The sequence below is a fragment of the Macaca thibetana genome, chromosome 11, assembly GCF_024542745.1.
Source record: "Macaca thibetana thibetana isolate TM-01 chromosome 11, ASM2454274v1, whole genome shotgun sequence".
NCBI classification, from domain to species: Eukaryota; Metazoa; Chordata; class Mammalia; order Primates; family Cercopithecidae; genus Macaca; species Macaca thibetana.
In genome coordinates, this window is record NC_065588.1 from 70,849,339 (window position 1) to 70,875,609 (window position 26,271).

Here is a 26,271-nt window from a genome sequence, read left to right on the forward strand (position 1 = left end):
CTACTAAAAAATACAAAAATTAGCCAGGTGTGGTGGTGCGTACTGAAGGATAAAGTCAGCACTCTGCATTCTTCGTTTTTTGTAGAATCTTTTGCAGTAAACTGCATATGTTTATTGAGTTCAAGCCTTCCATAATTCATCATCTTAAAAAAATCCCTAACTTACTTTTGTGGGTAAAATAACCTCACTAGATATTATTGAGAAAGAGAAAGGAAAAGATAGCTAGATAAATGTAAATGAAGATCGATAGATGTATAAATAGACAGATATGTGTAGACAGATAGATATGAATAAATGAGACCAAGTGGATCATCAATAGCTTTTACAGACAATTGTTTCCAAAAAAGCTACAACAATATCAATTATATAATTATTTAATGATGAAGTTTATTTTAATTTGAGTTTGGACAGTGTTATTCATCCTTCCTTTATCATGAGCTAATTTTCTTTCCTTTGTTTATCACCTTTTATCTAAGCTACAGAAGTAGATTCTGCAGTCTTTGAGAAATCAATTTCTAACTGTCGAGGGAAATTCCTTGGGCGGGGGAGAGAGAGATAGATTCTTTCTATAACATTCTCATAAAGTAAGAATGTAGAGAGATGTTATATGTCTTATGAACCTGCAAAGATTCTATGGGAAAATCAATAAAACTGTAATATAACCAAGAAAATCACACAATGTTGACTAAAGACAGATTTACAAACTTAGGTTTAAAATTCTGTGCTTTTTTTTTTTTTTTTTTTTTTTTTTTTTTGAGACGGAATCTCACGCTGTTGCCCAGGCTGGAGTGCAGTGGCGCGATCTCGGCTCACTGCAAGCTCCGCCTCCCGGGTTCCCGCCATTCTCCTGCCTCAGCCTCCTGAGTAGCTGGGACTACAGGCGCCCGCCACCGCGCCCGGCTAATTTTTTGTATTTTTAGTAGAGACGGGGTTTCACTGTGGTCTCGATCTCCTGACCTTGTGATCCGCCCGCCTCAGCCTCCCAAAGTGCTGGGATTACAGGCTTGAGCCACCGCGCCCGGCCAATTCTGTGCTTTTTTTTTTTTTTTTTTTTTTTTTTTTTTGACGCGGAGTCTTGCTCTGTGCCCCAGGCTGGAGTGCAGTGGCGCGATCTCGGCTCACTGCAAGCTCCGCTCCCCCGGGTTCACGCCATTCTCCTGCCTCAGCCTCCCGAGTAGCTGGGACTACAGGCGCCCGCCACCTCGCCCGGCTAATTTTTCTTGTATTTTTAGTAGAGACGGGGTTTCACCGTGTTAGCCAGGATGGTCTCGATCTCCTGACCTCATGATCCGCCCGTCTCGGCCTCCCAAAGTGCTGGGATTACAGGCTTGAGCCACCGCGCCCGGCCCCTGTGCTTCTTATTTGCACAGTTTCCTTCCAAGAGACTGAGAGCATCCCTGACATGTATTTGCATGATCAAGTACTTTTGTAAAACTTGCCCAAAAAACCCCATATTTTAATTATATTTGGCTAAAACCGTTGTCTTTTTCCACTCTGACTTCCTCTTTATGTCAGGTGGCATTGAAGTAGTCAGAGACATTTCTAAGCTCCTGTTTTGAGTTCATAATACTCCATTTTAATTGCAATTTGAAAGACTACAATGTTTCAGTACAATAATGAGAAATGACAGACTCCCTATTTAGACAAGTGTTAAGAGTTCTTAACAGCCCTGCCCTCTGCCCCATGACACCACTGCCACTGATGTAAAAATATGCGTGGAGGTAGCCAGCCTCTCACCCCCACCAGTGCTGCATGCCCATAACACCACCACTGTGGATGCAAACATGCACACAGAAGCCAGTGACCCTGTCCCCAGTTTCCACTCCTGCACCACCACTGCTACCACTTTCAAAGCCTGCATGTAGACAAGCAGCCCCACACCCACCAGTGTCCAGCCCCAGTTGACAAGCATGCACCTCACCATGCTGCCACTACTGCTGACATGAGCAAATGAGCACAGATGCTGCTGCCACCACCAAGTGAAATGCTTTGTCTGGCACCATCCTTTGGAGTGTTATGGTCAGCAGTCTGGGAACGTCTCAGGCCTTCCAGCACAATAGGTTCCTAACCGCGAGTTGCCAGAAAACAAAGCCAGTTTTGATGTGATGAAATAGTGATACAAATGATAAATGTAAATTATATCATTTACTGAAAGGAAGACACATGTAGATTAGTGCATAAGCATCTATTCAAGCATGTTAGATGTAAATACATATATACCTGAGCATTCAAATTGATTATAAACAAAGGCATCACTGAAGAAAACTGACCAAAAAGTTAAAATGCAGATGTAAGTATTTCTCAGACAGATTAGTGAAAATACACCTATTCCTTGACATGCCTTGATTAAATATTTAGGTTTGTTCAGTCAGTGTCTATTAAGCATAAATTCTGATTACCTTTGTTGGAATGAAATGACTTTATTTCACCTTTCTCTTAAAAAATTTGCTTCACTGACTACAGAATTCTAGAATAAAGGTTTTTTTTTTTGTTTTTTTTTTATAGTTGTTGATGAAAAATCTCCTGTCAATCTGATTGTTAAATAGATAATCTTTCTTTTCTATCTGGTTGTTTTTAAGGTCATATTGTTCTCTATAATGTTATACCAGATGATTTCCTATAGGTTTTTAAAAATATATCCTGCTTGGTATTTCATGTATTTCATATACTTTTATAAATCCTAATACTCATGATGGCCTTCCATTTTAGGAAGCTCTCTGCCTTTGTCTCTGTCATATTGTCATATTGCCACTATCACCATCTCCCCATTCCCACTTTTACATATTCAGTAAATATTGAAATGTATTTTATGCACTTCTCTTAATTTCTATTTATTTATTTATTTTTATTTTATTTTATTATTTATTTATTTTTTTTTTTGAGACAGAGTCTCACTGTTGCTCAGGCTGGAGTGCAGTGGCGCAATCTCGGCTTACTGCAAGCTCTGCCTCCTGGGTTCACGGCATTCGCCTGCCTTAGTCTCTCAAGTAGCTGGGACTACAGGCGCCAGCTACCACGCCCAGCTATTTTTTTTTTTTTTTTGTATTTTTAGTACAAAAAAATTTAGTACAAACATTTTTTTGTATTTTTTGTAATTTTTTTGTATTTTTAGTACAGCCAGGATGGTCTCGATCTCCTGACCTCGTGATCCGCCCGCCTTGGCCTCCCAAATTGCTGGGATTACAGGCTCGAGCCACCGCACCCAGCCTTTAATTTCCATTTATTATTGATGCCCACACCTTCATTTATTTGTAATGTGTTCTCAATTTTCTCTAAGTTCACATGACATAAATGACGATATTCATTTAAAAAATTATATTGGTGTCTTTTAAAATTTCACCTCTTATTTTCCCACAACATCTCTATGTTTAGTAGAATTCATCAGTGAATATTCTGAGCCTGGTATTTTCTGTTTTGGAAGGTTATTAATCATGAATTAAATGTATTTAATAGATACAGGCCTGTTGAGATTATCCATTTATTTTTGAATTTTGGTATGGTGTATCTTTTAAAAATTGGTTAATTTCATCTCTGTTATCAAATTTGTGGGCATAGAGTTGTTCACAATATTCATTTAATATCTTTTTAATATTCATGCAAACAGTAGTGATGGCCTTTCTTTCACTCCCCATATTAGTAATGTGTGTCTTCTCTCCTTTTCCCTAGTTAATCTGGCTAGATGTTTATTAAACTTAATGATCTTTTCAAAGAAGCAACTTTTACTTTTGTTGATTTTCTCTATAGATTTTCTGTTTTCAATTTTATCAATTTCTGTCCTAATTTTTATTTTGTAATTTCTTATACTTTGGAATTAAATAGCTCTTCTCCTTTTGAGATGGAAGTTTATATTATTAATTTTAGACTTTTCTTCTTTCTTTTTTTCTAATACAGTATTCATCTATTTCTCCTTGTAGTTCTAGGTTTTTTTTATGTTTTTGTTTTTGTTTTTTTCTGAGATGGAATCTTGCTCTGTGGCCCAGACTGGGGTGCAGTGGTGTGATCTCGTCGAACTGCAAACTCCACCTCCCAGGTTTAAGCAATTCTCCCACCTCAGCCTCAAGGGTAGCTGGGATTACAAGTGCACGCCACCATGCTCAGCTAATTTTTGTACTTTTAGTAGAGATGGGATTTCACCATGTTGGCCAGGCTGGTCTTGAACTCTTGACCTCATGATCCGCCCACCTCAGCCTCCCAAAGTGCTGGGATTACAGGAGTGAACCTCCTTGCCCGGAAGTTCTGTCTGTTTTTGCCTCAGGTTTTTTGACCCTCTGTTGTTTGGTGCATACTCTTTAAGGATTGTTATGTCTTCTGGGAGAATTGACCTCATTATTATTACATAATGCCCCTTTTCATTCTCAAACATTTTTCTTGTTTGCTTTGTCTGAAATTAATATAGCTACTCTAGCTTTCTATTGATTAGTGATAGCATAGCATAGTTCATCTTTATCCCTTTACTTTTTAAGATCTATGTGTTTTTATATTTCAAGTGGGTTTCCTGCAGATTACAAATAGCTGGGTTGTGTTTTTTTAATCCATTCTTATAGTCTATTTTAATTAGTATTTAGGCTATTTATCTTTAAAATGGTTAATATAGTTATATAAATATCTACCATATTTGATATTGTTTTGTATTCATTGTCTTTGTTGTTTTTCTCTGTTTTGTCTTCCACTTTCTTCTTACTTCTCTGGTTTTCATTGATCATTTTACATACTTTTATTTCCTCTCCTCTCTTAGTATATCAATTACACTTTTTTTTTCTTTTTTTTTTACATTTTTAGTGGTTGCTTGAGTTTGTGGCACTTTTACAGTAATCAATATCCTCCTTAAAATAACGCTATAGCACTTCATTATAGCTATTAAAGGTTACCTGTACCAGGGCTCAATCATTGTCTGCTTGCGTGTTTTATCTGTATGTTCTCCCTGGTGATCTCATTCAGTTATGTGGCTTTCAACATCATCTCTCTGTCATTGATACCCAAATGTATTTATTTATATCTTTATCCCTATCTGTCTATGCCTCACACACATACATTGAAATAGAGACTTCTTTAAGCATCTCAAAATTAACAACATATTTTGAATTTTAACTTTTGTCCTAACCCTGCATCTCAGTCAGTCTATCATATTCTGTTAGTAGCTTCACCATTATTTTAATTGCATGGCCACAAAGCCCACTGAGCTGGTGACTCAGGCAGTTGGTTGTCCTTTTTCTCTTCCCTCTTCTGCTAGCAAATCCATTACTAAATTCTATCCAGGATTTCACATTTGATGTTCCTTAGAATACTCATTTCTCAGTTATCCCCAGGGCAGTGACCTTTTCATCAGTTGAGTCTGTTCAGATGAAACTTCTTCATACATTGCTTTTTGACTACCTAATCTACAATAGCCTTGCCAATGTTGGTCTGTGCCATATCCACAGAGCCTAGGATAGTAGTTTTCAGGACATTTCTATGAGTAAATGAATGTTTTCTTCTACAGAAAAAAATGTGAATCAAGTTTCTATAACTCTGCATCAATGCCATCTACTATATGTACATTAACTAAAACAGTATTTAAAATTGATTTAAGTAACCTTTCTTGTACAGAAAGGTACATATATAAAAGCTACATATTTTTCAAAATTCATGAATATACTATTTTATTAAAGGTTAAAATTTTTAAGAACTATATTTTCATTTTTCTTTAAATTTAAATTGCTTTTATTTAAACACTTATATTTGGTTTCTACTTATGTGCTTTTTATACTTAGTTCTATGTGCTAATGGTCTAGCAGTGAATAAAATGGGCAAAAGCCTTGCCTTTCTGGAAACCAGTGAGATGGGAGTAAAAACAGGAGAGTGTGGTTTTCTAGAAGCCAAGTGAAGGAAGTGTATCCACAGGGAATGATCAACTGTGTCAAACTGCCTTACAGGTCAATTCATATGAAGTCTGAGAACTGAAGATTAGATACAGTTAATTGGAGAAGTACTTTCAAATGGATATAGAGTCCAAACTTTGAAGTAATATAAATCTACATTTGAAAATTCCATATACCTCTATTTAAACTGTCCATGCTCGCTAAACCTGAAATTCGTAAGACGATAAAATAAAAATAGGCTGGGCGGGGTGGCTCACACGTGTAATCCCAGCAATTTGGGAGGCCGGGACGGGAGGATCACCTAAGGTCAGGAGTTCGAAACCAGCCTGGCTATCTGGAGTCTGCGGCAGGAGAATTGCTTAAAACTGGGAAGCGGAGGTTGCAGTGAGCTGAGATCGTGCCACTGCACTCCAGCCTGGGTGACAGCAAGGCTCTGTCTCTAAAGAAATAAAAAATATAATAAAATACATACTTTTTACCTTATAGATTTATTCAAGGAGTCAAAGGTGATAATGAATTTAAAGCTTAGTGAGTTTGCACATGGTAGACACTGAATAAATGTTACATTTTATCAGTTACTAAATTAGAATATGGACACACTTTTAAAATTGAACATTTTTTAAAAATTTTATTTTAACCTACAGTAATAAGAACTGCAAGGCAGATCACTGACAATAAATTTATTTTGTTAATTGCTGCTTCATGAACCAACTGAAGGTCTATCCCTTCAACAAGTGATACTGCTTTTAAATTCTGTGGAGAACTTGGGCCTGAGTGTTTTAATATTTGTGTATTGAATTTATTATTATTTTTCTGTATTGGCTTTATTCATAGTTCTTCTTTTATGCACTATTGTTTATTTCGTTACATCATGTTTTTTATAATAGCTTACTTTCCAGAAAAAGATAAAAAGATCATTTTCTAAGTAATCCTATCAAACATGTTTAATTACTAATTGTAAGTACATAAAACTAAATTTAATTTTAGATTTTGTATAGTCAATAAGTATATGACTGATTCTCAAATATTTCACGTTTTTCAGTTATAATTCTTGCAACCGATCAAATATTTAAATGCTTTAACAAAGTTTATCCAAACATATTTAATGCTTACATATTTATAGAGCTGAAGAAGTATCTGAAAATTGAGAAAAAGTTAAAGACAATTTTGCCTATGGTTTTCCAGTGAACATTTTTATTCAGGTTTTCTGAAAGCCAACAAACATACAAAAGCCATGTAATTTAATTTGGTTCTTTTATTTCTGAAATAGTTATATTATTGTACCACACATTATGTTAGAGACAGGCATCTCCACTGAAAAGGAACTGCTTTGTACAGTTGCTTATTATGAACAGTGTTTGTAATAACACAAAGATAGCTAAAACACCCATGTTTTCTAGAATGTAATTTTGATCCACAGCCATAAAGGCTTGATACTAGATGAAAATAGAAACAAAGAGACAGCTTTCTCTTTAACCATATTTTCGACTCGTCCTGAAGGGCAATGGCTCCTCCCTATGGACAGAGAAACAGTTGAAATAAAGATCAGTATTTTTCAGATATGATATAAACCAACTATGCTAATATCAGCATAGGGAAGGTTGGGGAATATTCTACTACAGTCATTAGATTGTACTATATATTAATTACCAAAGGAAGGAAAATATAAATCTTTTCTATGAACAATTTGAACATATGCATTAATTAAACAGGAAACAAGACAGTGTTTTTGCCAAATTTGAATGTGGCATAATTGAGACTTAAAAAAAAGTTAGGTTCATGAAAATTGTCCGCTGTATTTAGTTAAGGATAACAAAATCCCACAAATCATGAGCAAATTAAAGCAAAACCACTTCCTTTCCAATTTGGCAGCTTCTTGAATGTTTAGCAAGCTATGAAGGATCATTTTAGTTTATACAGATGAGAGGAGGATGCATGTATGATTCAGAGTCTTTTTCACACAAATAAGCAATTATTTTGGACTTGGGAACTTTGTTAGCTTTGTTTGAGATGCTTGTGAAGTCACAGTCATTTTTACTAACATCTGCTATTTCCATTTATACTCCTCAAAGACATAGTCATATGTAGAAATGAAGGAATTCAGCAAGACGATTTTAAAAAATTAAATGTGATTCATCTTCTTTAAGGCAAAACTGTTTTTTGAATTTGTAAAATGGAAATCATTTACTAATTATTATTATGGTTTTTCACTAGTAGTAAAAATCAGTCTTTTGTTGTCTTGGTTCATGTTATGTTTCTATATTTGCAGAATAATCCTTAAATCCTGTCATGTGCTATATGCAGACTGGAATATAAATTATTTTTATTTCTAATACATGAAAACAATTGCCTTAAGAGGTTTCAAATCGATTCTTTGAAAAATTTCTCTTGAACAGCCACTCTTTTATAGTGTAGCTGCCCTAATTGCAAGCCCAATATGACACAAATCTAGATAATTTCCAGAACTTTATTGCTATACTTGCCTGTCTAGTTACTGTCCTGTAAGCTGTTCCAGGATTATATTATCAACACTGATATTATATTCTGTTTTTCTTTAACATTATCGCTTGTTACTATTAGGCTTATTCCTACGTATTTAAATTTTACATTTCATATAAATTTTACTTGGAGACCTCTAACTACGTGTTTCCAGATAAGGCTAGAGATTGCATAATCAACATATTTGCATAGTAGTATTCACACTTGTGATACAATTTGTGTCAAAATAAGGTTTATTTCCACATTCAGCAAATATGTATCAAAGGTATCACAATGGATTCTCATTAATGTTAAGGTGGACATACTGAAGACAAAAAATATGTTGAAAAAACTACAAAATATACAGGTAATCCTCATTATTTAGGGATTTCATTTGTGTGAATTTGCCTATCATTAAAATATATTTGTAAATCCAAATCAATACCCAAGGCTTTCACTGTCATTTGGAATGTGTGCATGCTCCTTGCAATGAAAAATTTTAGTTGACTAATGTACATGATCCTGGCTGAGGTTGAATAAGACATTGCTTTGCCATCTTTTTTCAGTTTTCATATGGTAGAAAACGCCCTTTTTAAACATTCATTTAGTACCATGTTACTCTTTTTTTTTTTTTTTTTGCCTTTTCTTGGTGATTTTACTGTCTAACGTGATAAAATGACCCCTAAGCCTAGTGTTGCAGTGTTGTCTAAGGTTTCTAAGTGTCAAAACAGCTCTGATGTGCCTTAGGAAAACATATCTGTGTAAGGTAACTGTCATTCAATCATGAGGTATAGTGTTGTTATCCATGAATTCAGCATAATGAATCAACTATATATATTAAATAAGGTGTCTTAAAACAGAATCATACATGAAACAAGATTACTACTTATAGGTTAAAGACAATGTTATACACCAGAGGCTTCCAGAAACCTAACTCTCGATTTTGTCTTTATTTCACAAAGAAGCAATGATTCAATTATTGCTAATTCAGAGTTCACGGTGACTTTAGAGAACATAATTACCATGAATAATGAAAATCGACTTTCCATACAATTTTTCACAGTGAAGCACACTGTAAGACTTCTGTGAAGTTTAAAAGAAGCACAGGCAGAGGAAAAAGCAAAGAGGTGAGCTTAATCAAGATGTGCTGGATGTTAATGTGTGGTCTAGATCAGGAGTCCCAGGAATGTGTTTGGGTGAGTAGAGGGTCTAGTGATGAAAAACAAGCCACTAAGCTGAGGACTTCAACTTTACTTTAAAAGATAATGTTATTTTGAAGCCTTGAGTAAGATAAAACTTGTTTAGGTTTTAAATATATTTGTTGAGAATGTGTTAAATGCAATCATTGAAATATGTCTATGATATTCATAACAAATAAATCAGTTGATATTTAGTCCAATTATAATTATCAATTATAGACCCAGATAAATTAATATCTATAATTTATACTCTGAAATAACTTCTTTTCTGATTTGTTAATAGATAAAGATTCTGTATAAACAATATGTATTACTACCCCTATAATATTGATCCAAAAATTCAATATAATTGAGTAAATATTAATACCCCAATTTTTTAAAATTAATAATTGTTCTAACTTAAGTATCTTGCAAGCAAATATAAAATTGATATATGGGGAGATTATTTGGTTGACTTTTATTGAGAAAATTAAATATTTTTACTACATTGCAGGAGAGATAAACCAAATGGCTGCAATTAGAAAATAACATTTGTTATATTTCCTTTTGTTTTATTCAATTTGTGTGACTTAAATTAATTAATTCGTTAGAGATGTATGTTATTAATTCAAAAAAACACACATTGTGTAGAAGCTATATCTTAGGACAAGCTGTGTTCCTCTGTGACTCATTACCAAAAGGCCCATCTGGAGACATGAAAAGAAAAATCTATTCCTTAAACTTCAGTGAAAGCGTGATTATCTACTCCATGTGAAGAGAGATTTGGGAAGCTTTTTCTAAATGTGCACTTCAAAGATTGACAAATTGTCTATCCCACTGAAGAGCAGAAACAACACCGAGGGCATGGCAAAGTTAAATGAATTCCAATTACTAAAAACAAACATATAAACATCTGTAATTCTAATGGTCGTAATAAATCTCAGCAGTTGAAAAAAGAAAAAAAAAGTCCTAGTTGGCTTGATAATTGGATCAATTTTTCACTTATGGGCTGTCAATTACTTGACATTTTAATGCATGCCAAATACAGCTAAAAGTATTTTAATTAGAATAACATTGCAAAAACTAACCCTACAGCTTTAATTGTAATTCTGATGCACAAAATGTGCATTTGAATACCTATTTACTGAGAAGGAGTTAATTAAAAGCATAGTTTTATATTGAACATGCACTGGGCAGAAAGAGAGGAAAAATAATTGGCAATTAGGAATATGTAACAGTCCACTTTATAAAGCTTAGCAAGCTTGCTGGAAACTTTAAACAAGTTGAGAATTTCATTATTATTTTGAATAGTACCAGAAGTTGTAACAATTCAATATTCCCTACATAGACATAGAATGTCTGTGGTTGTTAGTTTCAAAAGTTTCAATATTACTATGATATTAAGTTATATTTATATGGTTACTATGTTAACAATTTATATTTATATTTAAGCTACCGTTAGCAATCCATAAGACTGAATAACACCTCCCTTTTCTCACTGAAGTTTGGAACCAGTTTAGCATAAGACAAAGTCAGAAGAGAAGTCAAACTATCTACATTTCTAATAAAATTAGTATTGAGGACATATCTTGAAGCCCAAAGGGGACTGCTCATTCCCTGTCTTGGTGTAAAATAATCAAATTACAAACTATTTTGTTCATTCTACCTCTTCTAGAAAGTTTATAAAATTAGAATAACTTCCTTTCCCAGCATTTAGATGGCAGAATTCTAGGCTTCTGTGTTGTTTGTTGATGATGCTTTTAGCAAGGTCTCAGTAAAGAGGAGAGGAATATAGTGGATCCCAATGGAACATTTTGTCCAAATAAATCCTACAGTCACTGTTCAGCTTCCTCACACTAGTCCAGAGTAGGACAAAAATAGGATGACACCAAATCTCTCTCATTTAGAACCATTTATAGTTAGTATCATAAAATAAAAAAACCTTAAATTAATGACTATCACCTACTGTCAAGAAAATTCTTTCCACTGCTAAAAGGAATAAGGTAAAGCAAAGATTTTTTTTTTTTTTTTTTTTGAGAAAATTTATTTCTTATGGAAACCAGAGCAATGGGAAAGAGGCTTTTCTTCAGACATGGCCATCTAGAAAAGTTAGTTCGCCTTTAAGAAGCAAAGAATTTATGCTTTATAAAGTGGCAAAATTAAGACTAGAACTGGGCTGCCCAATCACAAGTCCATTATGTTTCATTGATTCTTCGTCATATGTCTGTAGTGTTTATTTTCTTTCTCTATTTGGTTTGTCATCAAAGTACGTTCCATGAATTACTTATCTAAAAATGTCAGATCCACCAGGGCAGGGTTCCTGCCAGTCTTGGTCATCATTTTAAACTTAGTGTCAGGCGCAATGCCAGTCAATGCTAGATAATGCTAGAGTTTCAACAAATATATTTGAATGAATTAATAAATAACCAACAGTTTGGTAACCACCCACAAGGAGGTGGAGCATAAACTTCACCCTTCAAGTGTGAGCTGCACATGGTGACTTCCATCTAAAGAATACAGTATGGAAATAAGAAAAAGAAGAACTTTACTATGAAGACACTGGAGAAATACCACCTCAGGAAGGTTGACCAAGGATACAATCAAAAAAGAAAAAATTCATACTGATAATATTTACCCTTGGTATGATGTGATAAAAGTGCATTTTGTTTCTGTGGTCTTCTTCCTAAGAACAGATAACACCAGATAATTAATGAAAAAACAAACAAACAAACAAACAAAGTAAGTCTAATCCCAATTGAGAGACACTCTACAAAATGTCTGATTAGGACTACTTAAAATTGTCAAGCACCTTTTCATATACCTGTTGATCATTTGTTTGTGTTCTTTGAAGGAATGTTTATTCAAATCTTTGCCCATTTTTAAATTTTTTTTTCTTCTGCTGTTGAGTTGTAGGATTTCTTTATTTAAAAAATTAAACTCTTATCATATACTTGTTTTACAATTCTTTTCTTACATTATATAGGTTACCTTTTCAGTCTGTTGATTATTTTTCTTTGCTCTGCAGAAGGTTTTTAGTTTGATGTAGTCACAATTACCTATTTTTTTCTTTTGTTGTCTGTGTTTTTGGTGTCATAATTAGAAAATTATTGACAAGACCAATGTTGTGAAACTTTTCCTCTATGTTTTCCTCTAGGAGTTTTCTAGTTTCTAGTCTTACATTTAAGCGTTAATATTGAATCCATTTGGAGTTACTTTTTATATATGGTATAAAATAAGAGTCCAATTTATTTATTTACCTGTGGATATCAGGTTTTCTCGACACTATTTATTGAAGAAAGAATCTTTTCCCATTATGTATTCTAGGCAACTTTGTTGAAGACCAGTTGACCACACACGTATGTGTGAGTTTATTTCTGGGCTCTCTATTCTATTCTGCGCTGTAGGCCTATATGTCTGTCTTTATGCTAAAATCATACTGTTTTAATTGCTGTAGCTTTGTAATATATTTTTGAAACTGGTAAATGTGATGCCTCCAGTTTTGTTTTTTTTTTTTTTTTTTTTTTCCCTCTCAAAATTGTTTTGGCTATTTAGGGACTTTTGTAGTTCCATGGGAACTTTAAGATCTTTTTTATATTTTTGTAAAAAAATATGTCATTGAGATTTTGATGGGTACAGTATTAAATCTGTAGATCACTTTATTAGTCTGTTTTCATACTGCTGATACAGACATACTTGATGCTGGGAAGAAAAAGAGAAAAGAGGTTTAATTGGACTTACAGTTCTACATGGCTGGAGAGGCCTCAGAATCACTGTAGAAGGTGAAAGTCACTTCTTATATGGTGGCAGCAAGAGAAAATGAGGAAGAAGCAAAAGAAGAAACCCCTGAAAAACCCATCAGATCTCGTGAGACTTACTCACTATCTGGAGAGTAGCACAAGAAAGACTAGCCCCCCATGACTCAATTACCTTCCCCTGAGTCCCTTCCACAACACGTGGGATTTCTGGGAGATACAATTCAAGTTGAGATTTGAGTGGGGACACAGTCAAACCATGTCATTCTGCCCCTGGCCCCTCCAAATTTCATGTCCTCACATTTCAAAACCAATCATTCCTTCCCAACAGTCCCCTGAAGTCTTAACTCATTTCAGCATTAACCCAAAAATCTGCAGTCCAAAGTGTCATCTGAGACAAGGCAAGTCTTCTCCACCTATGAGCATGTAAATTCAAAAGCAAGCTAGTTACTTCCTAGATACAATGGGGTACAAGTATTGGGTAAATACAGCCATTCCAAATGGGAGAAATTGGCCAAAACAAAGCGTTACAGGGCCCATGCAAATCTGAAATCCAGTGAGACAGTCAAATTTTTAAAGCTCCAAAATGATTTCTTTTGACTTCAGGTCTCACATCCAGGTCACGCTGATACAAGAGATTAGTCCCCATGGTCTTGGAAAACTCTATCCCTGTGGCTTTGCAGGGTATAGCCTCCCTCCTGTTTGCTTTCACCTGCTGGTGTTGAGTGTCTGTGGCTTTTCCAGCACACGGTGCAAGCTGTCAGTGGATCCACCATTCTGGGGTCTGGAGGATGGTGGGCCTCTTCTCACAACTCTACTAGATGATGCCCCAGTAGGGACTCTGTGTGGGGGTTCTGATCCCACATTTCCCTTCTGCACTGCCCTAGCCAAGGTTCTCCATAAGGGCCCTGCCCCACCAGCAAACTTTTGCCTGGGCAAGCTGGTGTTTCCATACATCTTCTGAAATCTAGATGGAGGTCCCAAACCTCAATTCTTGACTTCTGTGCACTCACAGGCTCAACACCATGTGGAAGTTGCCGAGGCTTAGGGCTTCCACTCTCTGAAGTCACAGCCTGAGCTCTACATTGACCCTTTTCAGCCGTGGCTGGAGCTGCTGGGACACAGGGCATCAAGTCCCTAGGCTGCACAAAGTCCCTAGGCCCAGCCTAAGAAAGCACTTTTTCCTCCTGGGCCTCTGATGGGAGGGGCTGCTATGACGGTCGCTTACATGGGGATTAACATTAGACTCTTTGCTACTTATGCAAATTTCTGCAGCCAGCTTGGGTTTTTCTTTTCTACAGCACCATCAGTCTGCAAGTTTTCTGAGCTTTTGTGCTGTTTCTCTTTTAAAATGGAATGCTTTTAATAGCATCCAAGTCACCTTTTGAATGCTTTGCTGCTTAGAAATTGCTTCCGTCGGATACCTTAAATCATTTCTCTCAAGTTCAAAGTATTACAATTTTCTGGGGCAGAGGCAAAATGTGCCAGTCTCTTTGCTAAAACATATCAAGAGTAATCTTTGCTCCAGTTCCCAGCAAGTTTCTCATCTCCATCTGAGACAACCTCAACCTGGACCTTATTGTTCATATCACTATCAGTACTTTTGTTAAAGCCATTCAACAAGTCTCTAGGAAGTTCCAAACTTTCACGTATTTTCCTGTCTTCTTCTGAACCCTCCAAACTGTTCCAACCTCTGCCTGTTACCCAGTTCCAAAGTTGCTTCCACATTTTTGGGTATCTTTTCAGCATCACCCTACTCTACTGGTACCAATTTACTGTATTAGTCTGTTTACATGCTGCTGATAAAGACATACCCGAGACTGGGAAGAGAAAGAGAAAAGAGGTTTAATTGGACTTACAGTTCCACGTGACTGGGAAGGCCTCAGTCTCATGGCAGGAGGTGAAAGGCACTTCTTACATGGCAATGGCAAGAGAAAATGGGGCAGAAGTGAAAGCACAAACCCCTGATAAACTCATCAGATCTCATGAGACTTAGTCACTGTCATGAGATAGGAGGGGAAAGAGTGCCTCCCATGACTAAATTACCTCCCCCCTGAGTCCTTCCCACAACACATGGGAAATCTGGGAGATACAATTGAAGTTGAGATTTGGGTGGGGACACAGCCAAACCATATCAATCACTTTGGGTAGAACGAACAGTTTAATAATATTAAGTCTCCAATTCATGGATGCAGAATGTTTTTGTTTATTTATGTCTTCTTTAATTTTTTTCATCAATGTTTTATTGCTTTCAGTGTACTAGCCTTTTACCTCTTAGATTAAGTTTATCCCTACGTATTTTACTCTCTTTGATGCTATTGAAAATGGGATTGTTTTATTAATGTCCTTGTCAAATAGTTTGCTGTCAGTGTAAAAAACACAACTGATTTTTGTATGTTGATTTTGTACTGCAGTTTACTGAATTCATTCATTAGTTTTAACAGTTCGTTTGTTGAGGCTTTAAGATTTTCTACATATAAAATACGGCATGTTCTCACATATAAGCGGGAGCTAAATGATGAGAACTCATGTACCCATAGGGTGGAATGATATACACTGGAGCCTTTTGGAGGGTGGAGGGAGAGGATCAGGAAAAACAACTAAAGGGTACTAGGCTTCATACCTGGGTGATGAAACAATCTGTATAACAAACCCCTATGGCACAAGTTTACCTATGTAATGAACCTACACTTGTACTCCTGAACTTAAACATTAAAAAAAACTATAGAAATAAATTTAAAAATTTTAAAAATCGTGTCATCTGCAAAATGGCCAACAGGTATATGAAACATGTTCAATATCACTTATTATCAGAGAAATGAAAATCAAAATTACAACATCACCTCACACCTATTAGTATGGCTATTTCCAAAAAACAAAAGTTAACTGTTGATGAGAATATGCAGAAATTGAAACCCTTGTATGCTGTTTTGGGAATGTAATATGTACAGTCACTATGAAAATAATACGGAGATTCCTCAAAAAATTAAAAATAGAGCTACCATATGATCCAGCAATCCCAGTTCTGAGTATATATCAAAAAGAATTGAAACCAGGACCTCAAGAGATCTGCACTTCTATTTTCATTGCAGCATTATGTACAATAGTCAAATATAGAAACAACCTAACTACACATTGACAGATGAATAAAGAAAATACATATATGTATCACATTTTCTTTATGTGTATGTGTATTATGTGAATATGTGTGTATGTATATATATAAACATAAAATGGAAAATTATTCCATCTTAAAAAAGAAAGAAATCCTGCCATATGCAACAACATGAATGAGCGGGGGACTCTATGCTAAGTAAAACAAGTCAGTGACTGAAGGACATGATTCCATTTGTATAAGCCATCTAAAATGGCTAAACTCAGTTACTGTTTTCAAGCTGCTGTTGTTTCTGTGATGAAGGAAACTTTTGGTGAAAGGATGGTGCATGAAAAATATGAATAGAAACTTGGTACTATTATCACTCCAGATACATGGAAAGAAGCTACAAAAATACCGTAGAAATTGGTAGAGAAAAGCTAAATAAAAATAAAATTTTTACTTAAAAATAAAGTAAGAGTTAATGCAACTGGAAAGAATAAGTTTCCCACTTGTACAATTTGTGTAAGTTCTGGGTACCAACCAGCTTCTCATTACCCTCACGACTGTGCCCACAAAAAGGGAATTTTTATGTTGTATGGGAAAAAGGTTTTGTATAAAAAAACTACAAACAAATGTCTATTTAGATGTGTTATGACATTTTTGACTTTCTATAATTTTAATTTGTCCTTTGATAATATTAAGCACAAATCCTGTATGTACTGCTGCACAGTAGAGCACATATAATACTCTACTATATTATGTAATTATGCAATTTAATAAGAAGGTAGAACTCATGTTGAATTTTTAAGGCGTAACATAGATGTTTAAGTTACAAAATCACGTTTTAAAAGACATAAGTTTAAACTTGGAATGTTGACCAATATTCATCCTTTCACTCTCAAAAATTCTGAACAGCGACAATGGAACTAGTCTTCGACCTCAAGTAGTTATTTTCCTCACAGGCATTTCATTGAACTGGAATACATAGCAAATTTAATGAAAAATAACTTCCAAGTTTTTATGTACTTTTTATTTAATGTTATTCACATAATTCCTATCCCTTCCCTCTATTTACAGATACTGCAAAAGTGAGGAGATTTTGGACATTTTGCTCTGAACTTAGCATCCAGGTTTATAATTCTTCCCTCGTTCCTTATTCATTGCATAGCTTTTAGAATCAGCAGAACCTTAATTAATTGCAGTTTCACAGGGTATTTAAATGTTTGAAGCCATTACTGTTGAATGGTGCCTTAGTAATTAATCTAGATCCAAATCACAGACAAATTGAATTTGTCATAAATTTGTTCTGAGGCTGAAGTGCCAATTCCTTTCATATAAGAACAAGAACACAAGGAACACCCAGTGTTCTTCCATGAATCCAGTGAATACACTGGATTTCAGAAAAACACATGTTAAAAACATTACCTTGAATTCAAACCATCATGAAAGTCAGGATAAGTGTTCATCCATGATAATGTGAAATGGAAATGAATCACCAATCTTTGGAAAAAGTCTTTGGAGTACAAACCCAATTTTTGTTTTTACCTTGTCCTCTTTTATCAAAAAAAGAACAAAACAAAGCAAAAGAAATCTAAAATGAAATATTCAAACTCAGAAGAAGAACATAGAATGGTAGTTTCCAGAGGCTGGGTGGAAATGGGGAGTTTTTTTTCAATAAAGTTTCAGTTATGCAAGTGAATAAGTTCTAGAGATCTGCTGTACAGTATAGTGCCTATAATTAGAGTACTGTTCTATACTGTGCACTTTAATAATTATTTAAGAAGGTAGAACTCATGTTGAGTTCTCTTACCAAACACACATGCATGTACAAAACAAAACAAGGGGCAGGAGGAAATTTTTGGAGGTAATACATATGCTTATTACCTTGATTGTGGTGGTGGTTTCACAATGTATGTGTAAGTCCTAACTCATCAAATTTTATACATTATATATGTGCAGGTTTTAACATATAAATTATACCTCAGTAAAGCTGTTTTTAAAAACTGTTAATTTAACAAAGAAAAAAATGGTGAGCCAAATAAAACATGATGATATCAAAGGTAAATGTAATGGACCTTGGATGGAATCCCGGTAAAGAAAAAACCATTAGGTAAAACCTAAGAAAATCTAAATAATGTATGAACTGTAGTTACTAATAATGTATCAATATAGGTTCACTAATTGTAAAAAATGTATCATAATAATGTACAATGTTAATGGTAGGAGAAACTGGGGGCAAGATATATGTACTAAATTAGGAATATGTCTGTAAATATAAAATTGTTCTAAAAATATGATTAATTTCAAAAATTATAAAATTAACACATGAAACATCATTGGTACAATAATGTTCTAGAAATGAGTAAGGTATGAGAACATTTAAAGTAGACATACATTAATTAAGGTTCATGGAGTCCTTAATTTTTCAAGGATTGATGGTTATTGTCAAGATTGTCTTTAGGACCGCCTAGAAGAATGAGCTAGTACGTAAGAGGAAGAAAGTACCGCAATTCACAGACGTGTAAATATGAAAGAAACCTAGTCAAAAACTTGCAGGTATTTGCAGTACTCTAACATAAAATCACTTTTTTCCAGTTTTTGAAAAAATGGGTTAGTCTTTAAGTTTCTCTATTTTTCAGTTTAATGAATTGATTTCGAGAAATTTTGACAGTGTCTATTACATTTTCTTCTCTTTAAATATTTTTTCATAAAGGCAGGGTCATTTTTATGTGCCAGAGTAACTAATTTTTTTGAAAGTTGGTTGTTATAAGAGTCAAATTATATCATTTAAATACTGAATAATAAAATAAGGGCTAAATTTAAAGTTAGGTCCAACAAGGAATTTGGTTTGGCGAGTAAACATCTTCTTTTGGCAGAGGTGTTTTTTTTGTTTTTTTTGTTTTTTTTAATTAGCGGTTTTCTGTTAAAAGTTGCTTTCATGTATTTTTGAAAAAAATGAACTTTTTAGTTTAGAATAGTTTTAGATTTACAAAAAAAAAAAATTGCAAGCATAATACAGAGAGTTTCTATGTACCATCACACCTATTAACAGTTTCCCCTATTATTAACATACTAGTGTGGTGTATTTGTCACAATTAATTGCTTTTCTCATTAGTTTGATGTCACTTGTTCTTGGGAGAAACACCATAGTCACCTGGCTGAGGAAGTATTTGTCAGTTTCTCTGCTATCAAATTACTCTTCTCCCCCTTCCCATACTGTGCTGTTTAGATGGAAGTCATTATGTACACCAACACTTAAAAAATAGGAAGTTATGCTACACCTGCTTGAGAACATAGTATCTACATAAATTATTATAACTCTTCAGATTCACAGATTTGTCTATTCTCCCCTAGTTACTTGCTTATTCAGTGTTTTATGTCAATGGATTCATGGATAATTATTTTATGCTTTGGTTTATAATCTTGTAATACTTTGTTTACTTTGCTATCTAAATTGTTTCAGCTTGGGCCATTGGGAGCTCTTTCAGTTGACTCCTATGCCCCTCTGACATATCCCCTCTGCATCCTTGTGGGTTTTTTCTTAAAAAATAACTTCCTTACCTCTGCAACTATAAGATGCTCCAAGCTGTGTCTGCAATTTTAGCCAGATTTTTTTTTTTAAGAATAGGATCAGCTTCGTTATCTTCAACAGTGAATTAAACTTTAAATGAAATTAATTTTTAAACTAATTTATGTACAACTTAGTACACAAATTTGTGTACTAATCTAATTTGTGTACAAAATTTGTGTACTCTCTAATTTGTGTACAACTACAGGTATTCTTGTATTTATGTTATGCACTAACATTTCTGAAATTCTAAAAATTAGTTATTTAGCATCAATGTTATTTAGTTGATTTATTGTTGCCTATGCTGATATTTAAAAGTGTAAATTGCACAAGAACACATGAACACAAAAATGTACATTCAGCCAATTATTAAAATTATGAAGACATAAACTATAAGTATTGGCAGTGTTTTGGGAAAAGAAAGGAAAACAATGTTCTAAGCGAAGGGGCCAAGAAATTGGTTCTGAGGATACGTGGCACCTCGATTGGAAACTTTCAGGTTCTACTTCTCCGGAGCTGTCTCTTCAAGTCTGAAGCCACTTGCCTAGAGCCACTTTTATTATAACTATTACTTACTTTAGGTAGGAGAATCTTAAGTTAGAACGCAGCTTCTCATTTTTATAAAATCTGCTGTTACCAATCTAGCTGTGAAGTCTGCCTTTGTGTCTGGCCAAATCTTGGTCACTGCCTCATAGAGCTCTGGTTCCTAGAACTTCGCCCTTGGTCTCTGTCTTAACTGTATGCCAAGAGGTCCAATTCCTTCAACACTGGCCATGCCTACTTAATAATGTTAGTATCACAATCTCTTAGCTTTGACTCAATACCTAGCTTCTTAACTGGGGTTTGACTATCTGCCAAGAGACTTCTCTACAGCCAAATGTCACGTAACTAAATTTTGTTGCATCTTTCATACAGTCCAGTTCTCTCTTTCAAGAGTCTTCAAACTGGCTCTCTGCCAACCGTCATTTACTCTGGAAAACTTGGGTTGTCCCGGTATAGGCCACTTGCTCACACCTCCCACCCACAGCTAATCAGATCACACCAAAGGTGTTGGTTTATTAAACTTAAAGCAAACATTTTAACATTAATAGGTGATTCTAGAATTCCGACAAGTTTTCAGAAGACAAATATGGTGGATGTAGGGCAGAATCCACTTCAGAATCTCCTTTTTCAATTTCAGTTGTCCCCCTACTTGTACCTCCTAAAACCTGACATTTCTATTATACACAAACACACCAGCACTCTCAACACAAAGGATTTGGTAAAATAGAACCCTCTTGTTCCAAAGGTTACCCTTGATTTACCTATGTGAATCCATTTAGTTTATCTCACTGGCTATATTTCAGAGATGTGGATAATGCCAAAATAGAGCAAGAGAAAGTGATGCAGTCCTTGCTGGGAAAAGTTAGAAAAATTAAACACCAGCATTCTATTAAATGATAGGTAGATGTAAGGCTTGTCACTGCAGCTAAAAATGAAGCCAACACAATGGAAACAGAGAGACAAACGAATGTGGGTAAAACTGGATGCTGAAGATACCTTTTGAGCCCCACTGTCCAATTGCACTTGAAGCTACTCCTATTCCTTGAACATATGAATATATGAGTTAATACAATTCTTTTTTGTCGGCTTCTGGTATTATCAGAAAAGGCAGGTAGCATAGTGTAAATGTTATAGATATTAGAATGAGACAAACCTGCATCCAATTTTGCTTTATCTAATTATATGAATTCAGTTAAGTTACTTAGCCTTTCTGCAGATATAAAATATACAATTTGCTCTTAATTCTACTTCAATGCAATATATGGTATTCTTGTAAAAATATTGTTTAAGATAGTTTGATTATTAAAGTGATAGTCTTTTAAAGACAGTTTAAAAATAGGTAATTGAGTAATTGATCTCGACTACAGGGTTAAAGTTGAAACCAAACTAAAAGTTTAATTAGTAATTTAAGTTTGATCTATTAGACATATAAGAGAAGTTTAAATATTTAGGAAGTTTGTTGTTATTGTTGTTGTTGCTAGAGAACTGAAATACATTAAAAAGAAATCTAAAATAATAACTTTAGAACTTTATTGTTTAAAATTTGATGATGTGTAATTAAATCTGGAAACAAGACTAACCATTCCTTAAAGTCCCCTTAGAAATCATTATTCAAATCCAATAAATTTATGTATAGAATAAAAAATTTGTAGAATGAGTTAAAGGTACAATTTTTTTTAATTTTAATGATTTTAATATTTAGTCTTAAACTTGAAAAATAATTCTTCTAAATTGTCTTTTAATTGTGATTTTATATCAAAATCACCCTCAAGTGTATCAAAAACCTTGTGTCAATGTCACTCAATTCACTTACCTGTAAATAACTCTTTAAAAACAGAACTGCATAATGACAAAGTATGTCTGATGGATCATCTTTCCTTTTGTCTATTTTGTTTATAGGTGATATGTTTGCATGGTAAAAATGAAAAAAAAAACCTGCCTTATGAAGTACAATAAGAAATACATCCTTCATTTAATTACTTTTCTCAAAACACAACTTCTTTCCACAGCAATAGTGTTATCAGTCACTTGTGCATCCTCTAGCCTCAAAGATTTTCTGTGCATGTATATCTTTTGCTCATATAAATAGCACTGTATTATACCTTGTTCCACACCTCACCTTTCTTACTCAACAATATATCTTTTGAGATCCTTCCATATTGTTATGTATTAATAACCTCATCTTTAAAATGGCTGATAGTGTTTTAGTATGTGAATTTGTCATTATTTAGTAAACCAATTCCCTGTTGACAGCTATTTAGGCTTACTTGGTTTTTCCTATGCTGTTACAAATAATATTTCAATGAATATCTGTGTATGTACATAGCCATTGTACAAATAATTGTATATCTATTTTACATATATTGTCAGATTTTATCCATAGAAATTATTCCAATTTAGAACCCTACCAAATCCCACAAGATACAGATAAGATTGTATTTCCAAAAAGTTTTAACTGAATTCTCCACTATACATGCTGGTTACCAAAGGGCCCTGTGTTGTATTTAGTTCATTTAAAAATAACAAATTTAATATTAAAAATAGTAATAATTGATAAGGGGTTCCTACATGTGAAGCATCCTATCATATTACATTTCTGTAAAGTTTACGTTACTGTCATATTAATCCTTTACAATAATAATAGTCTCACTTTCTTTTTAATAGATAAAAAATTAGAGCAATACAGAGTTCCTAGGGACACATAGCTTGAAACTGGTAAAGACTGTAGTCACTTCCTAAGAAGCTATATTGCATTGCTAATAAACTCATTTATTAGTCAGAAATTCTAAGTTATGTAGTAATAATAACTTCCAAATCTCAGTAACATTTAAAAGTTGATTTTCATGTGTGCAGTGCACAGCAGGTCCAGGAGATTCTCTAGGGAAGTTTTCCCTCTGTAATGCTCAGTGCCTCATCTCCACATCAGCATGTGCTTCCCTGATCACCAAGGCAGGGGAAGACAGTACATCTCTTTTTCTTTTTTCTTTTTTTCTTTTCTTTTCTTCTTTCTTTCTCTCTCTTTCTTTCTCTTTCTCTTTCTTTCTTTCATGCAAAGTTTTATTTTTAAACTTTTAAAATTTGAAAACAGCTAACCTACATTAAATAATACAGTTTCCGAAGCTGAATGTGCTCACTTAGAGCTTAGTTTTTCTGCCTGAAGTACAGACGCAATTTCCTAACACTCCTAGGTGGGAACACTACTGTTTGAAGATCTCTGATTAGATGAACTGATCGATTTCAGTTGGTAACATCCCTTTTCCTTCCTTAGGAAGAGTTGAAAAAATTCTACAATAGATGCATTTTCTTAGTTTTACACCGATAATTTCTTCCCAAATGTCTCCTGGGAGGCATAGACCATGTACAGGAATCCACCTTCATCCTTCTCACTCTCATAGGCCTCTGAGATTGGTGTGGAGGCGCTCACAATGCTGTGTCCCCCTTCATCAACAGGAAGAAGGCTTGAGTAGCACTGAGCTATACGCGCTTTCTAATTATCTTGATGAGCTCACTCACGTTGAAGTGGTCAGGTACAAGGAACCTCGTTTTATTCAGGACAGGAAGCTGCTTCTCACCCTTGTATCATTCTATTATCACCGGGATTTTGGTTGGATGCTGCACTCGAATAAGTCGGACATCTACCCTTCGTTGGAAGGTGCTGCGCTGCTCGAAGGTCTCCGATCGCATGGTGCTGGGGTCTGGACGCGAGGGTCCCGGCGGCTCCCAGGGCGGGGGTGGGGGCGGATGCGACTCTCCATCTCATTTTCTTCAAACGCTGTGGAGACATCATAGGGAACAAGGAAGTATAAACCTACTGATAATGATGATGGCAATAATGACAATAACCTTTTATATAGCATATCTGTGTACAAGTCACTGATTTTTGGGCTTTGCACATACAGTCATGCCCGGTCTGATGATAGGGGTACTTTGTAAGAAATGCGTCAGTAGGCAATTCTGTCTTTGGCAAACATCATACAGTATTTACACAAAACAAACCTACATAGTATAGACTACCACACACTTAGGCTATTGGGTATAGCCCATTGCTCCTTGGCTGCAAGCCTATACAGCATGTTAGTGTACTGAATACTGTAGACAATTGTAACACAATGGTTAGTATTTATGTATTTAAACGTATCTAAATATAGAAAAGGTGGAGTGAAAATAGAGTATAACAGATAAAAATTGGCACAGCTATATAGGGCACTTATCATGAATGGAACTTGAAGAACAAGAAGTTGGTCTCCATGAGTCAGTAAGTGAGCGATGAGCCAATATGAAGGCCAAGAACATTGTTGTACACTACTGTAGACCTTATAAACACTGCACACGTAGGCTACATTAAATTTGTTTTAATTTTTTCTTTAATAATAAATTAACCTTAGCTTACTATAATATTTTTCTGTAGAAACTTCCTTTTTAATTTGTTGATTCTTTTGTAATAACACTTAGCTTAAAACCTAAACATGGTTTTATATCCTTATTCTATAAGTTTTTTTCTATATTGAAGTTTTATTTTTTATTTTAAAACATTTTTGTAAAATCTAGCACACAAGCACATCCAACTGCCTGAGTTTACACAGGGTCAGGATCATCAGTATCACTGTTTTGCCCCTCTACATCTTGTCCCTTTTGAAGGTCTTCAGGATCAGTAACACACAGGGAGCTGTCATCTCCCATGATAACACTGCCTTCTTCTGGAATACCTCCTGAAGGACTTGTCTGAGGCTATTTTATAGTTAACCTTTTTTTTTTAGTAAGTAAAAGGAGTATACTCTAAAATAATGCTAGATGTATAATATAGTAAATACATAAAACAGTAACATAGTCATTTATTATCATTATCAAGCATTGAGTACTGTACACAATTGTGTGTGCTGTACTTTTATATAAAACTGATAGTGTAGTAGGTTTACACCAGTATCACCACAAACACATGAGTAATGCAGTGCCCTATGAGCTTAAGACAGCTACAACATCACTAAGTGATAGAAAATTTCTAGCTCCATTATAATAGAATGGGATCAGTGTAGTGTATTCATTCTGTCATTGACGAAAATATCATTATTCAGTGCATGACTGTATTTGGTACAACGCTATGAATACTAACCCTATTTTACAGTTGAGGAAACTAGATGAGGTTTTTCTAGTTTCCTAGTATACTGAGAAAGTCAAACCCAAAAGTGACCACAAAGGACTCTTTTTCTCATTTCAGATTTTAAACATAGGAAGTATGTGTATATGTGTGTTTGTATGTGAAATAAATTTTAAAAAATGCCCACACAGAATATTCAAGTTCCACTTTGTACTTCTGTGAGAAGTTGGTCAAATTGGGGCAATTTGGAAGAAGCTATCCAATCAGACTTTATTTGTGTAGGAAATCACAACTAGTAAGTTAGAGGAATGTAAGGGTTTGAGTCAGCAACATTTGGTTTCACTCTTGATTGACTATATTTTTAGTTCTACTTACATTTACACTTTACTCCTTATCTTTACATATGCTACTAACAATTTATGTAAAATTTATGTAAAAATTTGCTAGGCTAAAACATTACTAGCACATATTTCTAGTTAGTATTTTTCCAGCATGGACAGCTTAATGTCCTTGAGAATATACCTGGGAAGATGACGTAGGATTTCATACGGCGATCAGCTCTCTACAGGGAGAGGAGATTAAATACATTCTATTAGTCTCATAGTTACCCAAGGTGACCGAGCTGGATGACAATGTTAATGCACTCTTTTTCTTTTGACTTTTTCTAGTTGGATTCAGGCTACCTGGTGTAGTATTTCTGTC

General features: G+C 34.6%; 1 protein-coding gene and 1 pseudogene across 1 annotated transcript in view; one reads left to right on the forward strand and one right to left on the reverse strand.

Moving 5' to 3' along the window:
• GLIPR1 (GLI pathogenesis related 1) overlaps window positions 1-26,271 on the forward strand; it is an 897,418-nt gene that overhangs the window by 34,076 nt on the left and 837,071 nt on the right. The window lies entirely within an intron of this gene.
• LOC126931340 (microtubule-associated proteins 1A/1B light chain 3B-like) lies at window positions 23,785-24,158 on the reverse strand (annotated as a pseudogene).